The sequence below is a fragment of the Dipodomys merriami genome, unplaced genomic scaffold (assembly GCF_024711535.1).
Source record: "Dipodomys merriami isolate MVZ:Mamm:240054 unplaced genomic scaffold, mDipMer1.0.p SCAF_167, whole genome shotgun sequence".
In the NCBI taxonomy this organism is placed as follows: domain Eukaryota; kingdom Metazoa; phylum Chordata; class Mammalia; order Rodentia; family Heteromyidae; genus Dipodomys; species Dipodomys merriami.
The window spans coordinates 2,025,366-2,042,561 of record NW_027203015.1 but is presented as its reverse complement, the minus strand read 5'-3'; positions in this window follow the sequence as shown (position 1 = coordinate 2,042,561).

Sequence of the window (17,196 nt, the reverse complement as noted above, 5' to 3'; positions counted from 1 at the left end):
GAGAGTCATTTGTTTGTAAAAACAATCCCATCTCATTATTCTATAGGGACTTGGCCTGTGATGGCCTTGATCCTTTGTGAGTTCCTGTAAGTAATGTGCTAATCTGCTTTTTCCAGTACTTGTCCCTAATTTGCAATTGTCATAGAGCAATGGTGTTTGGGGTTGGAGGCATGGCTCAGGTGATAGAGCACCAGCCAATGAGCAAAAACATCAGATACCAAATTTGAGTCCTAGTCTCAAAAGAAAATGTGTGAGGAAAATAAAGTATTACCTGATTGAAATACATATAAACATCATAATCACACAGTTTCAAATCTTTATTTAAATCATGGATCCATTTGAGTTGATTTCTTCTTTTAAAACTGCTAGAGGTAGGGATCTGATTTTATTCATCTGCACGCAAGATATCTAATTTCTCCAGTCTCATGTATTGAAAAGATTGTAACTTTTCCAGTACCTGCCTGTCTTTTCTGGGCATGGTCAAAAATCACTTGGCTCTAGATGGTGGGGTTTATATATAAGCTTCATATTCAGTTCCATGCACCTAAATGTATTTTTAAATATATTTTGTGCCTTTCCTTGGGCTTAAATTTAGGGCATTCAGTTCCATGCATCTAAATATGGTTTTAAATATTTTTGTGCCTGTCCTGGAGGTTGAATTTAGGGCCTGGGTGCTGTCCCTGAGCTTCTTTTGCTCAAGCCTAGTTTGACCACTTGAGACGCAGCTCCGCTTCCAGCTTCTTCTTGCTTCAGATTAAGATCCTCAGATCTCAGCCTTCTGAGTCTCTAGGATTAAATATATGAGCCACCGGTGCCTGGATAGTTTTTCATTTTGAATAAAAGTTTACAGAATCAAATACTTCTTTCAAGGATAATTGAGTATATATAGTAATCAATAATTTCAATTTTGTACCTTTAAAAGGGTGTGTCAGCTGGGCACTGGTGACTCACACCTGTAAGTCCTTGATACTCAGGAGGCTGGAGATCTGAGGATCATGGTTCAATGCCAACTCAGGCAGAAAAGAAGTCCGTGAAACTCTTATCTCCTGTTAAACACCAAAAAGCTAGAAGTGGAACTGTGACTCACATCGTAGAGTGCTAGCCTTGAGCACAAAAGCTCAGGGTCAGGGTCCAGGCCCCGAGTTCAAGTCCCAGTTCTGGCACACATGCTCCACTAAAGAGAAATAGGGGTTATTGGTCATCCCCAATTCCCCTTTAATGCACAAATCCCATCTTCATCATTTGAATCATTCCTGTGAGTATTACATAGGTGATTGCATGAATATTGGAAGCTTACTTTAGGTGAATGTCATTCTTTGCTAAGCCACAAAGACATGATTCTAACTTGATTTTCTGTGGACTTGCCTCTACATATATGTATATAATTTGTGTATAAATACATATATATTTATATAATTTAATGTAATTATAATGCAATATATGTATAATATAATGTATGATATAATATATGCTCATGTATATGCATACATAAATTATATACAATTATATAAATATATAAGTAAATGTATACATAAAATTTATGTATAAATTATATACATATGTAATTTAAAATTGAATATAATTAAGAAATTTAAATTAAATATGAAAATATGCCTCCATCAGCCATACTGTCCTTATGTTTTCTAATTTCTCTTCACTATTTTCAGACATATTGAGTGTACAACTGATTGTAGAAAACATTGTACAATAGATTCTAGAATATGTTCCAGACCCAATCCTGGAGACTATTCCAGTGCCTATTCTTGAACCCATTCAAGAGCATACTTTCTGGAAATGTTCTAGAACATTTTTTTGGAGCTATGACCTGTTGAGTTTCTGACTTGTTTGAACCTGTATATGTCCCTGTTTCTCTCTGTGTTTTCTGTCTGCTCTCCTATTGGGGTCTCTCCTGTTGTCATCTTTGTGAATTCCTTCTCTTCTTTTCCCCAACTGAACCTCATGTCCATCACCTTGCTTTTTTGCTCTTTTCATCTTGGTGAAGAGCTTGTTTTTATAAAATATATTTTTTATTGTAAAGATACTGTACAGAGGGGTTATTGTACAGAGGTTACAGTTGCTTGAGTAAGGTAATGAGTACATTTCTTATCGAGCGTTGTTATCCCCCCTTTGTTTTTCCCCTATGGTTTTTTTGCTCCCCACCTCCCCAACTCCTCTCCCCACTCCCCTCCTCCGTGCCTGAAGTTGTAAAGTTTGTTTTCAACATAGTGTCTTGTACATGTCATTGTTACAATGAGCCAACCTCTATCCCTATTTAAGCATCTTGTTTTTTCCCTTCCCCTCCCCAAATTAGAAAAATGTATATACAAGAATCAGGACACTAGAATCAAATACAGTGAAAACAGGGGTTATACCATGGGAAAGGAACATACCAAAGAATCAAAAATACCCACATACTACATTATAAATATGTTAAAAACAATTGCTAGAAAGAAAAAAAACACTGTCTATCTAGGTGTTCATTTTGCTTAACATCATCTTATGGTCATATGTACAGAGCTTTTAACCTTTGCTGCGTGTCCTAGACACATACCAGTTATTGCAAATAAGAGAAAGCATGGGACCTATGTTTCTTTAGGCCTGGCTTACTTCACTTAATAATTTTTTACAAGTCTTTCCATTTCCTAACAAATGGGGCAATATCATTCTTTCTGATGGAGGCGTAGAATTTCATTGTATATATATATACCACGTTTTCTTGATCCATCCATCTACCGAGGGCATCTGAGTTGGTTCCATACTTTAGCTGAGATAAACATAATTGTGCTGGTAGCTTTAGTGTAGTCTTGTTTGTGATCATTTGGGCCCCAAAAGTGGGATTAATGGGTCATAGGGGAGCTCTATGTGGAGTCTTTTGAGGAACCTCCATACTACTTTCCAAAAGTCGTTGAACAAGTTTCCACTCTCACCAATAATGCAGTAGGCTTTCCTTCTGTCCACATCCCCTCCAGCATCTGTTGTTATTAGCTTTCTTGATTCTAGCCATTCTAAGTGGGGTGAGGTGGAATCTCAATGTTGTTTTTATTAGCTCTTCTTTGAATGCTAGAGAAATTGAGCATTTCTTCATGTGTCTATTGACCATAGTGAAGAGCTTCTTTGGGGAGTTTTCTCAGAATAGACACACAGGAACAAACATTGAAAGGAAAACTGTTTTCTGAAATATTACTGGTTTAATCTCTGCACTTCATTGACCTTTGACTTGGGAAGAGGACTCTGGGTTAGAAATTATTTTCTCTTCTCATTTAAAAGGCCTGGTTTCATTTTCTTCAAAGTTTCATGAAGTTCTATTGAGTGAGCATTGGTATGTATTCATGTGGTTTTTTTTTCTATAGGGGAATTTTTAGCTTTTTAAATATTATTTTAATTTTAATATAATTTAAATTTTAATACAAAAATTTAAATATAATTTTAATGTAATTTATTGTTGATATATTTTAATATAATTTTAATGTGTTGTACAGAGGGCCTACCATTTCATAAGTCAAGTAATGAGTACATTTCTTCTTTTGGAAACTGTCACCCCTTCCTTTACTTTCTCTGTTTCCCCCTGCCTTCCCTGCCCACAAGTTATATAAGTCATTTTCCACATAGTTTCTACTGAATAACATGAGTTCATTTGTTTATTCTCCCTTCCTCCCTTTTTGGGCCCTTTCTTTACTCAGCTCACAGAAGAAGAAAAAATCAAAAATACCATCACCACCAAAAACAACATTTGTATATTTTGCTCTTCATCTGGAGAAATCGGAAATTTCTTTGATCATTCATCGTTGAGCACTAGTCTTGACTTAAGTCTGTTTTATCCTGTACTGATCTTTTTGTTGTTGTTGTCTGTTGTGGGGCTTGAGCTCAGGGCCTGGACACTGTCCCAGAACTTTTTTGTGTTCACAGCTACTGCTCTACCACTTGGGCCACAGCACCATTTCTGAGTTTTTGAGTTTTAGAGATAAAAGGCTCACAGGGACTTTGCTGACCAGGTTGGCTTTGAACAATGATCCTCACACCTCAGTCTCCTGGGTACCTAGTATTACAGGCGTGAGCTTGTAATTACAACTTAGCTTGGGCTGAGCCTCTCACTATGGAAACTCAGGTTATTTCCTTATAGGAAAGATTAGAAAGTATTCTGTGATTACTGCCTTTCTATTCTTCCCCCATTTCTTTATTAGACTTCCTATTACACAGGTGCTGGAATTTATGGATGAATTATCTGTCTTTCTAGTATTTTCTTCCTTGTTATCCATTGTTTAGTCTTTTATGTATTTATATTTGCTTGATTATCTTCTACTCTGTCTTATGATCCTTAGGTTTTTATTTCTCCAATCACATCCTTATTTTCCAAGAGTTCTTTCAGCTTTGTTATGACTCCTTTAATAGAATCATATTTAAATTTTATGGATTCAGGGTCTCTGGCTGCTCTCTCTCACAGGCTAATAAGGACAAATTTTATTTTTCTCTTTCAGTTTTTCATCTTCCTGAATAGTGTATGTTCCTCTCTCCTCTCACCTCTGTCCCCTCCAACGTATATTTTTCCTGTCTTGTCTTTTTCTGTTGTTGTGCAAGTCTTTTCTCTTACATCAATCTTCTTTGGTTATCTGCTTATATTTAAGCATGGATACCACTGAGAGGGTTCATCCAGAGCTTTTTGTGTGCATGTATGTTTGCATTTTAAGAAGATTGGTTGTGCTGACTTAGGAGAAATGTGAGGGGTATTTACTTCTTGAGGTCTTTTCTCCGTGAGATGTTTGGGTTCTGTAGAAAACAATTTCTCATATCTTGCTGAGAAAATGTGGCTATCTCTGACAAAACTAATGAGTTTTGGGTGGAAAATAGGAGGCTCCAACTGACCACTACTCCAAGAGATTTCTATTTGCCTGAGGCACTGGATATTACATTTGCAGTCCAATGATAATAGGGTTAACACAGATGATATTCATAATGGCGGGCATTCATCTGTTTTCTGACCTCTGGACACCATCAGAATCAGAACAGGTTTGCTCAAATGAGTTCTAGATTTAGTCCTCAACCAGATGTCATACAGAGTCCCTCAGAGTGCCCGATATTTAGTAGGGTCTTCAGTTATTTGTTGAAGGATTGCCATAAATCACTCAAGTCCTATTAATCAAATGGTCAATCTTTTAATCATTAAGTTGCCAAGTTGAAAGGGCCTTTTAGTCTGTGTCATACCTGAGGTCTAAACATTTTTAAAAATGAAGTCAGGCATTGACTCTACCCTCTTGTACTCTGTTATTATCAATTATCAATCTTCTTTATCCTCGCATTGATCTCAAATGTCTGGCTCCAAATTCTATTTGTGTGACTGCCCTTTCCCCAAGAAATCCCGGCTGCAATAGCTCTTGTTTTATTCTATTTTTTCTTTCCTTTGGGTTCTTGAGCATAAGGTCTCCCTGTATAAGCCAAGGTTGACTTCTAAGCAGTCCAGAGTGTCCTTGAACTCAAGACTTTCTGCTGATTGGGATTATAGACATTTACTATTTCATACCCTTCCTGCAACAAGTTTTTCCTGCATATCAATTAACTAATGTTTATATCATCAAACATACCTGCAGAATGGCTTTTGATGATAATAGGAGTTTCAGGACCAAACAAGTAGACATGAGCCTTAGAGATTTTGTGCTTTCTCCTGTGGTTATATAGCCTGATAAGCATTGTAGAAAGCTTAGCAATATTTCTGCCCGCTAGAAACTCATAGTCTGGATGGAAACAGTAAATCCAGACCAATTAGGGGAGCTTTTGTTGTGGTTTCTCTGAAAAGGGACCTAGTAGCGTGGGCTCAGATTGAGTGCACATAACAGGAACTGTACACCCCAAACAGCAAATTTCTTCTTTATATTTGCCTAACTTTCCATCAAAATGTCAAGACTTTGCCTACTTTCATCACTTGTATGGCCAGTATCTAGAACAGTACTCAGATATTTCAGGGAGGAGGAGGAAGAGGTGAAGGTAGATGCATGGGGTAGATGCAGAGACTAACAGCTATAACTTTTCTTCTGAGGTTATGTGTTTATTGTTGCCCCTAGTAAGTTATCTCATGAACACATATCCAAAACAAAATCAAACAAAAAATCCCTTCCATCTCTGAAAGCATCTCATTCTATGACTTTATAAACTGTACAAGTGCTATTGGTTAGTAATAGCAGAAGTTTGGTTATTTCAATAGCTGATGGAGGACAACATAGTATGTATTTTTGAACTAGATATTGAGCTATTTTATTCCCTGATGTTATACTTCTGTTAGTTTTTTTTTAATGTAGCCAAAGGTAGGGAGCGTCTCCTAGTCTATCGCCAGGTTCTGTTGGAGGGTCTCAAGGCAGCTGCACACCGACCTACTAATATGGCTAAAGTCTATGATGTTAAGACAAGGACTAGAAGAAAGTCCGGCGGCATACCCAGAGAGATTACAGGGAGTTTTTTCACAATATAACCTTTATGATTTGAACACTCCCGATTCTGCTCAAATGCTTATGTTTTCATACATAAATCAGGCTGCCCTGGACATAAAGAGAAAATTACAGTCATTACAGAGATTAGGAGAAAGAAATGTGAGGGAATTAGTTGCCATGGCAGATAAGGTGTACAATAAGAGAGAAACTCCAGAGCAGAAAGAGGAAAGGAAGGAAAGGGAAAGAGAAGTGGAAAGAAAAGAGAGAGAAAAAGAACAAGAAAAGAATCTCACCTGGGTCCTGCAACAACAACAGGCAGTACATAGGAAGGAATTGAAGGAGATTCTGGCTGTGACTCATGTCGTGGCAAGGGGACCCTGGAGACCCAGAAGGAATGGAAATGATTTCCAAAACCCAGGCTGAGACTGGGGCAAAACCAGTGTGCATATTGTAAAGAATAAGGGCATTGGGCCCATGAGTGTCCCTTTAAGAAACAGGAAGACAAGAAAACCAGGAACGAAAAGTACTTTCCACCCAAAAGTCCGCAAGTCCTAGCAGCCAGAGAATTAGACGAAGACAGCGACTGAGGGGGACGGGGCTTGGAACCCTTGCCTGAGCCTAGGATAACCTTAAGAGTGGAAGGGAAACTTGTGACGTTCCTGGTTGATACAGGGGCTTAAAACTCAGTATTATGGGCTGACAAGGGAAAAATAAAAAATAAGAAAGCTATAATATAAGGTGCCACTGGTATCAAAACTTATGATTGGACTACAAACAGGACAGTGGACTTAGGAAATGGCAGAGTGACACATTCCTTCCTAGTTATTCCAGACTGCCCATATCCTCTTCTAGGTAAAGACCTCTTGTCAAAAGTGACAGCCCAAATCCAATTTACTCGAGGAGGAATGAAGGTTCTAAATGAAGCAGGAGAACCAATGAAAGTGTTAGTGACTTGTGCCCAAACAGAGGAATATAGAATTCATCAGACTGAATCCCCCAAGAAAATTGAGTCTGAGGTTGAATTATGGTTGAGAGAATACCTGAAAGCCAGGACAGAAACAGGAGGAATGGGGTGGGCACAGCATATGCCTCCTATTTTTGTGGAGCTGAAATCAGTAGCAGATGCAGTTTAAATAAAGCAATATCCTATGTCCATTGATGCCTGAAAAGGCATAATTCCACATATACGGAGGTTGATAAAAGGACTCCTCATACAGACTCAATCAGCCTGGAACACACCTTTACTGCGCATTCAGAAGCCCAACAGCTTCGATTATAGGCCAGTTCAGGATCTGAGAGAAGTAAATAAAAGAGTAATGGACATTCATTTAACCATGCCAAACCCTTATGCTTTGCTGAGTTCCTTACCTCTGGACAGGAAATGGTATTCAGTCTTGGACTTAAAAGAAGCTTTTTTCAGCCTTCCCCTGGCCCTTAAAAGTCAGGTATTGTTTGCATTTGAGTGGTATGATCCTGAGGGAGGCGTCAGCGGACAGCTAACGTAGACTAGACTTCTCCAGAGATTCAAAACTTTCCCTACTCTGTTTTATGAAGCACTTCACGAAGACCTACGTGAATATCAGGAAAGGAACCCAGGGGTGAGTCTGTTGCAGTATGTTGATGATCTACTGATAGCCACTAAGACCGAATTAGAATGCAGAGAATGAACTGCCAATCTGTTACAAACTCTGGGAGAGCTTGGGTATCGGGCATCGGCCAAAAAAGCCCAGCTTTGTAAACCAGAAGTACAGTATTTGGGATATATCCTCAGACATGGGCAGAGGTGGCTGACTGAGGCAAGAAAAGATACTGTGTTAAAGATACCAACTACAAAAACTCCAAAGCAAGTGAAGTTGTTTATGGCGACTGCAGGATTCTGCAGAGTGTGGATACCACGCTTTGCAGAAATAGCCCTCCCCTGTATGAGGCCACAAAACTAACACAATAGCAGGCCTTTGAACTTCTGTAGTGACTCCTCTTGCAGGCTCCAGCATTGGCCTTGCCAGGTGTATCTAAACCTTTTACCCTTTTTTGTGGATGAAAAGGAGGGAGTGGCTAAGGCGGTGCTAACCCAGAAGCTAGGACCATGGAAAAGGCCTGTAGCCTATTTATCAAAAAGGCTGGACTCTGTGGCAACCGGATGGCCACTGTGCTTATGAATAATAACAGCAGTGGCTCTCCTGGTTAAAGATGCCACTAAGATAATGCTGAGATAGCCCCTGACTGTGGCCACTCCCCATGCTCTGGAAGGAGTTCTTAAGCAACCACCTGATAGTTGGATGAGCAATGCCAGGATGACCCATTATCAGGCTCTCCAGCTCAACCCAGGACATGTAACCTTTTGCATGCCAACTTTCCTCAACCCAGCTACTCTACTGCCAGATCCTGACTATGAGAAGCTGCTACATCAGTGTGAGGAAATACTAGCTCATGTTCTTGAGACCAGAGCAGACCTGCAAGACCAACCACTGCAGAATCCTGACCTGACACTGTACACCGATGGAAGCAGTTTCATCAGGGATAGACACAAGTGTGTGGGAGCTGCAGTGACCAGGAAGATCAGGCAGTTTGGGAAGAAGCATTGCCCAGAGGGACCTCAGCCCAGCGAGCAGAGCTAGTGGCATTAACAAAAGCCTTAAACATGGCTGGAGGGAAAAGACTGAATGTCTATACAGACAGTAGTTACGCTTTTGCAACAGCCCATATACATGAAGCTATATATGAAGAAAGAGTCCTGCTAACAGCAGAGGGAAAAACTATTAAAAATAAGGAACAGATTTTTGGGACTGCTTAGAGTTGTGTGGGACCCGGCACGGTTGGCCATCATGCACTGTCCAGGACATCAAAAAGGGGACACCAAGACAGTGAAAGGCAACAGACTGGCCGATCAGACTTCTAGACAAGCAGCAGCTGGGAAATTAATCACCTTGGAGGACAGACACATACATCCTGGACCTAGAATGCTACCAGTACAGGCAGACTACACTAAAGAAGAAGAGGAATGGGCATCAAAACTTCCTATGGCCCAAAACCTAGATGGATGGTGGTGCATAGCTAACTAAAAAATGTTAATTCCTCGAGTTCTAAGACTACAGATGTTAAAAAGAATTCACCGTGCCTCACACATGGGAATCAGGAGGATGCAGGACTTGCTAAGAGGCTGGAAGATCAAGATAAGAGAAGGAAATGGACTAATAGAAGACATTGTTAAAAAATGTAGAGCATGTCAGCTTACTAATGCCAGAAGGGGAAAAAAAGTTAATGGAAGTTGAATAAGGGTGACTAGGCCGGGAACGTACTGGGAGGTGGCTTTCACTGAACTTAAGAAAGGAAAGTTTGGTTACAAGTATTTACTAGTGTTTGTAGACATCTTTTCAGGATGGACTGAGGCTTTCCCAACCAAGCAAGAGACTGCAGGAATAGTGGCCAAGAAGATTGTACAGGAAATTCTCCCAAGGTATGGGTTTCCAGCAGTAATAGGGTTGGACAATGGACCAGCCTTTGTATCCAAGGTAAGTCAGGGAATAGCCACTGCACTGGGGACAGATTGGAATTGCACTGTGCTTATAGACCCCAGAGTTCAGGACAGGTTGAAAGAATGAATCGGACACTAAAAGACACCTTGACTAAATTAGCCTTGGAGACTGGCGCAGATTGGGTGACCCTTCTTCCCTTGGCCCTGTTCAGAGTTAGGAACTCTCCTTACCAGTTAGGATTGACTCCCTTTGAGATCATGTATGGCAATGCACCCCCAATGATCCTTAGCCTCCAATCGGAATTATTGTAGGAGCTGGGTGATGGAGACTTAACAACTGTTCCATTCTTGCAGAAGGTGCATGGAGAAATCTGGCTTAAGATAAAAGCCATTTACGAATCTGCTTCTATACCCAATCCTCACTCTTTCAGGCCTGGGGATTGGGTCCTGGTCAGGAGGCATCACCCAAGGCACTGGAGCCTAGTTGGAAAGGGCCATATATGGTGATTCTGACCACTCCCACAGCTTTAAAGGTACACGGAGTAACTGCGTGGATCCACCACACCCATGCCAATCTAGCTGATCTCTTCAATCCTGAGGAGGAGGAGCCAGCAGCATCTTCAGTGTCAGCATGGGAAGGTGTGCCTCACCCAAACAACCAACAACAACAAGATCAGATCACCCAACAACAAGATCAGAAGATTGTCCAAGGACTGTTTCTACTATTGATAAGTACTGTGGTAAAGGGAATTAACCCTCATGCCCCTTACCAACTAACTTGGCTGGTGAATCCTAAACGGGGCAAACCTATCCCTGTGGCAACAACAGAAGCCCCACTTAATACCTGGTGGCCAGACTTAACAACAGACTTATGTGATTTAGCAATTGGGAGTTGGGATATTCCCACCATTATGACCCTAGCAAACTGCCTGAATACAATGGCCAAACAACTTTTACAGCAACAAAAAGACATTGTAACTCACATGGGCTAGACAATAGGCCAGAAGGATGTGCCACCTCAGCGAGAAGATATTACTTAGGGAGATGGCCTATCTATGTGTGTCATAGGTATGGGAGGAGCCCAGATCTTGCAAAAGGTGCGGTTATGAACATGACTATTTTTGCAAAGAATGGGGTTGTGAAGCCCCAGGAGATGGACATTGGAAGCCATCCTCTAACTGAGACCTTATTACTATGGCTAGAAAAGGGACTTATCAGGGTGAAAAAATTTGTGGAGCAATTCTAGATGGACTGTGCAAACAATTCTGGTGTAATCCTCTAACTATTATGTTTACTGAGAAAGGGAAACAATTTTATGTTTGGACCCAAGGGAGGACATGGGGACTGAGGCTACAAAAGGATGATTATGACCATGGATTAATTTTTAGAATAAACCTTAGACAAGAAGTCATTAGAATAGCCCCGGTGGGCCCTAACCAGGTTATTCAGCTTATTTGGCCCAAGAAAGCCCCACGTGTACCACCCCAACCTGAAAACTAACTAGCCCTATAGTTACAGAGTAACACCCTACATTAGTAGGGCAGCAACCCCCAGAAAAGTAGAACCAGTGAACATAGTACTAGCATTGAATAAAAATCCACTAATAGAATTGGTTATAGGTTCCTTTGCATTATTAAATGCCTCTAACTCAGAATTAACTATCTCTTGTTGGCTATGCTATGACACTGTACCATCTTATTATGAGGGGATAGCAGTGGTAGGTAATGTAACCAGGACTGTGAACAAAAACGAGTGCAGATGGACTAGTCAAGTTGGATTAACAATGGGCCGAGTTACAGGTCAAGGGATCTGCATAGGTGAAGTACCTCAGGATATGAATTGGACTTGCAACAAAACCATAAAACTGCCTGAGAAGGGGAACGAACAGATGAAATATTTGATCCCTCCTAGCAACACATGCTGGGTGTGTAATCAATCTGGACTAACTAGTTGTGTGCATATAAATATTATAATGTAATGAGGAATTTTAAGATTTATATGAAGTTCCAAATTTAAGGAAGATAGATATAAAAAAGAGCCTTTCACAGCTATTACAATTAGACTGCTGTTAGGTGCAAGCATTGGAAGGTTAGGAACAGGAATAGCGGCATTAACAAGACAGGAACAGCATTATTTAGCCTTGAGGGAATCAATAGATGAAGATATTAAAAGAATAGAAAGCTCGATTTCCCGCTTGCAAGATTCCTTAACTTCTTTAACAGAGGTGGCCTTACAGAATAGAAGAGGACTAGACTTACTAGTTTTACAACAAGGTGGACTATGAGCTGCATTAGGAGAAGAATGCTGTTTTATGTAAATCAGTCAGGGGTAGTGTAAAATAACATAACAAAAGTTAAGGAAGGATTAGAAGAACGAAAGAAAAAATGAGAGTCTTGACAGAGATAGTTTGAATCATGGTTTAATTTTTCTCCTTGGGTAACTACCTTAATTTCTACGTTAATTGGACCCTTGCTTATATTACTGCTATTGCATACTGTTGGGCCTTGCTTGCTAAATAGATTGTTACAATATATAAGGGAAAGATTGGAGACTATTGAATTAATGGTACAACACACCTATACTCCTGTAAACACATCTGATGTTGAAACTGAGATGTAATGTCATCAAGATTGATAACTGTGCCAAAACTCAAGGGGGGAATGTCAGAACCAAACTAAGGCCATATTGTGATAGCTTCAAAAGTTGACTAGTTTCAGTCTTTAATTCCTGTTCCTAGTTAATGTTGCAAAGGTTGCAAAAATGAGATGAACAATAATATGTTTGTGCAAAATTTTTGAGAACTGTTATTTAAAGATTACAGAACACCCGAGAACAGGATGGTTTCGCGACCCAGTCAGCAGAAGATTAACCACAAGAGTTGTCTGCCTTGATGGCTCAAGCAGACACCTGGTCCTGACCAATCAGAATAGAACTTGTCCCTAAACCATAGCATTGCTGTAATTTTGTGTTTTTTGCCTTTATAGGCCCAGCTGTACTGTTGCTCGGGGGCCCCCTTCCTTCCTCTGCTGCGTCTGGGGGTACAGGACGTGGCCTGAGCCTTGGCTTGTTGAATAAACCTTGCATTTTGCAGTTCGGGTTGCCTTTTCTCTCGGTAGTCGTCGGAGGGTCTCTGGGACTTGGGTATAACACCTTCAAGTGGGAAAGGGAAAGAGGAAGTAATAGTGGTGGGAGGGATAGTGGCAAGTGCTTTTCTGAGGCATGCCTGTGTGCAACTGAGTGGCCACCCATGATTCATGGACACACCTCAGCCTCCAAGATACCACCTGGCTTCCTGGAAATAGCTCCATTCCATCCCCACTCTTCCTGTGTTGTATTCCTTGGGCCACCCTTCTGAGGGGACAGTGCTGTCAGCTGTCAGTTTGGTACCACAGACCATGCACATCAGCCATGCTAAGGACATTCAGGTTGTGTCTGCTGGACCTAGTGATCCTGTGTCCATCCTAGGAACACATGCCTGGTCACAGCACGGTCAACTACTTTCCACATTCTGGGTCTACTTCCCCTTCACTCCTCAGGAACTGCACAAACCAGGAATACATAGGGCCTCTCACACAGACACTTTTGACTTCAGTGGTAACCTCCGAAGCCTCTCGCTGCCTATTGGGTCTGGGATTGGAGGCAATGAGTAGGGCTAGACCCCTATGCCCACTGCATGAGGGATGATTCCCAATGAACACCTGAAGTTTCAGACTTAAAGGCCCCCATCTGCGGTTGTTGTTTTTTTTTAATTTAATTTTATTTTATTTGAGAACATACTGTACAGAGGGGCTACAATTACATGGGCAGGATAATGCATACATTTCTTACCAAGCATTGCAGCCTCCTCCTTTGTTTAAACAACATCTCTATATGGGCACTGTCATGAATAGGACTTTGTAGCTGGGTGGCAGTGGCTTGTGCCTGCAATCCTAGATACTCAGGAGGCTAAGATATGACATGTTTGACACCAGACTTAGCAGGAAAATCAATGACTCATATCTAATTAACCACAGAAAGCATGAAGTGGAGCTCTGGACCAAGTGGTAGAGTGCTATCCTTGAATGAAGAAGCTGAGGGACAGCACTCAGTTCATAAGTTCAAGCCCTAGTTAGGCAGGTGGTAGGGATCAAAAGGTGGTGTAAATAGTTAGCAAGGCCCAAGATAAGCTCATTATCAAAAACGAGAAAGAGATTAAGAAAAACTAGTACGAAGAACGGGAATGAAGAACGACATACCAGCATTGAGTATCCTACAAACAACACCAATAGCTCCAAATATTAAACACCATGGAAAAATATCTAGAGGTTACAAAAACTGACTTCAGAAATTTCAGAACATCTGGGTGGCTTTAATTACTAATGCATGACATCCTTTTAAAAACAGAAGAACTGTGGCACACATTTGACTTCTTGATGAATTCTACCAAATATTTATGAAATGAAATTTGTAAAGATGAATTTGAAAGTTACCTGGGTTAATGGTTATGTGAAGAGACAGACATATTGATGAACATAGAAAAGATAGCCAGGCCTCAGGGGCTTTTTTTTCTTTTTGTCGGGCATGAGGCTTGAACCCTGGGCCTGGGTGGTGTCCCTCAGCTCTTCAGCTCCAGGCTAGTGCTCAACCACTTGACCCACTTCCGGTTTTCTGGTGGTGACCTGGAGATGAGAATCCCGCAGACTTTCTTGTCCGGGCTGGCTTTGAACCGCGATCCTCAGAACTCAGCCTCCTGAGTATCTAGGATTACAGGTGTGAACCACCAGTGCCTGGCTCCAGGGGCTTTTACCTGTCATTTTAGCTCTTCAGAGGTGAGGTAGGAGAGCTTAGGATAGTTCGTGAGACACTTATCTCCATGAACTACCAAAAGGCCTGAAGTGAAGCTGTGGTTCAATAGTAAAGTACTGGCTTTTAGGAGAAAGGGAAAGGACTGTGCTCTGAGTTCAAGCTCCTGCAGTGGCACAAAGCAAAACAAAACAGAGATCAAAGTAAAAAAAAAGTAAATAGTGGAAAATGTGTGCTTATGTAGACCTCTGACATAAGGACTGGACAGGCCTATGACAAATCTTGGCAATGTCACCTATGCCAATACACTGGCACGGCTGAGGATGGCCAGTGCATGGTACCTTGAACTAAAGGAAGAGGTCCAGAAGCAGAGGTCCAGAAGCAGAGGTCCAGCTCCTGAGTAGCTAGGATTAAGCACACCAAGCTAGGAAATAGGCTAGGATTTGAGCCAGAATTAAGTGCATCAAAGGGGTTAAGTGCAGCAAATCCGTCTGCCTGACTGAGTGAACATGGCATTTGACTATTTTCTCTGCCACTGCTTAGCTGTATTCCAGGAAGGATTGCAGAGGGAAAAGCAGATTGCAGAGGGAGAATCAGATAAAAATCTGATAACCTGAATGAAAGCTCCAATGAAATAAAAACTACCTCTGAATACTGGTGGCTCAAATGGGTAATCCTAGTTACTCAGGAGGCTGAGATTTTGAGGACCGGGTTCAAAGCCAGCCAAGGCAGGAAACTCCATGAGACTGACCCTTCCTTATCTCCAATAAAAAAAACCACAAGAAAACCAAAAGTAGTTCTGTGACACAAGTGGTAGAGTTCTAGCCTTGAGATGAAGAACTGAAGGACATCACCCAGGCCCAGAGTTCAAGCCCCACCAATGACCAAAATAAACCAAAAACAAACAAACAAAAAAAATCCTGACCTTGCTCACTAACCAGCAGGCTCATCACCAATGGGTGCCTACATTTTCAGAATAAGTAATGGGAGATGCTTATGATTCAAAGCTTATACAGAAAATTAAAAAACAAAAACAAAAACAAAAACACTTGAGAATTAAAAGCAGGCTCATCATGGAAAAGAATGAAAACAGAAAAGTTAGAAGATAGGCACTGAGTTAACATGGTGCTTCTTGCTTTTTAAGACTTTTGAACCATGTTAGCACAGTCTATATTCTATTTTGTGAAGGTATTTTGCTTACGATCATTTATGCAAAAGAAAAAGGCAAACAAGAACACTCTGAGACTGGAGCAAGAAGCAGCTAGATGGAGAACAGGAAAAGTGAAAGTGATGGAGATGAAGATGCATTATATAAAGTGTGAGAGTGGGGATTTCCAGGAAGATGGCGGAGGAGAATCTGAAATCTGAACAAGCTCTCACATAGAAAGCAGTTTTAGAGTTCCAGTGAACAGCCCTAAGCCAGAGAACCACACCAAGTGTGCCATCACAGGACAGAGGGTTAGGCAAGAGAGGGGAAATCAAGGCAAAGAGACACATCTGAGCGCTTGCCAGCAGTCGCTGCGGTGGCAGCAGCAGTCGCGGCGGTGACTGCAGGGCACTATAACTGAGCCACAGAGTCCGGGACGAAGGAGCCAGATGCAGCAGGTGAGTGGATTCTACTCAACACCAGCAAGAATCGACAAGGAGCGGACATCTTCATCCTGCAGTTTGCAGACCAGAGACGACTCAGGATACAAGACTTGGCGTGAGTACAAGCCCGACGTCCTCACTCCTTCTCAGGGAGCAGAGGAGGGAAGGCTCTCAGGGAGCAGAGGAGGGAAGGCCACCCCTCCCCCCCCAGCACCGGTGATCTCCATCTTGGATACCGACAAAGCTTGGCGGAGCTGTGAGCTCCAGCTCAGGCTTGGAATAAAACGAGTCATTTAGCATGTCATAAGAACTTAACGGCGGTGTGACCTGCCAGAATCAGCTCCATCCAGGGAAAAGTCACCCAGCTCGGGTGCCAACCATAGGAGTGGCTTTCCGCACTGGGTAACCAGAGCCAGAGGCTGCCCCTCCCTCTATCAGCCTCCACAATTTATTGAAAAACAGAAACGCTGAGAATGGCTCCAGGTTGGGCTCTGTGAGGTTTTCACAAAATAGCCCCAGGGAAAAGCTTCTGTTTGTTGAAAGGCCTCAACTCTACCCAGAACCTAGTCTCATCACTGCATTCCCCTCATTTGTGATTCTCAAACCAGATCACCCTCCCATTAAACTAATCTGGGAAGGGGATCTCAAAATTTTGGGTAAAGCAGAGCATTTTTCTGCCTGTTAGAAAAATCTGACTTAAGAAACCAATCAAGCCACAGGACCTCAAGCTGACCAGAGACGCCAACAAGAGGCTGGCTACAGACACAAGGGAGATACAAGATTTTTCCCACCCCTCCCCAAAAAATCAAAGAACGTTTTTTTTCTTTCCTCTTCTTTTTCTTTCTTTCTTTTTTTTTTTTTTTGGTTCCTAATATATAAGAAAAAAAATTTTTTGCTTTTCTAAAACTTTTATTAATCTTTAATTTTTGACTT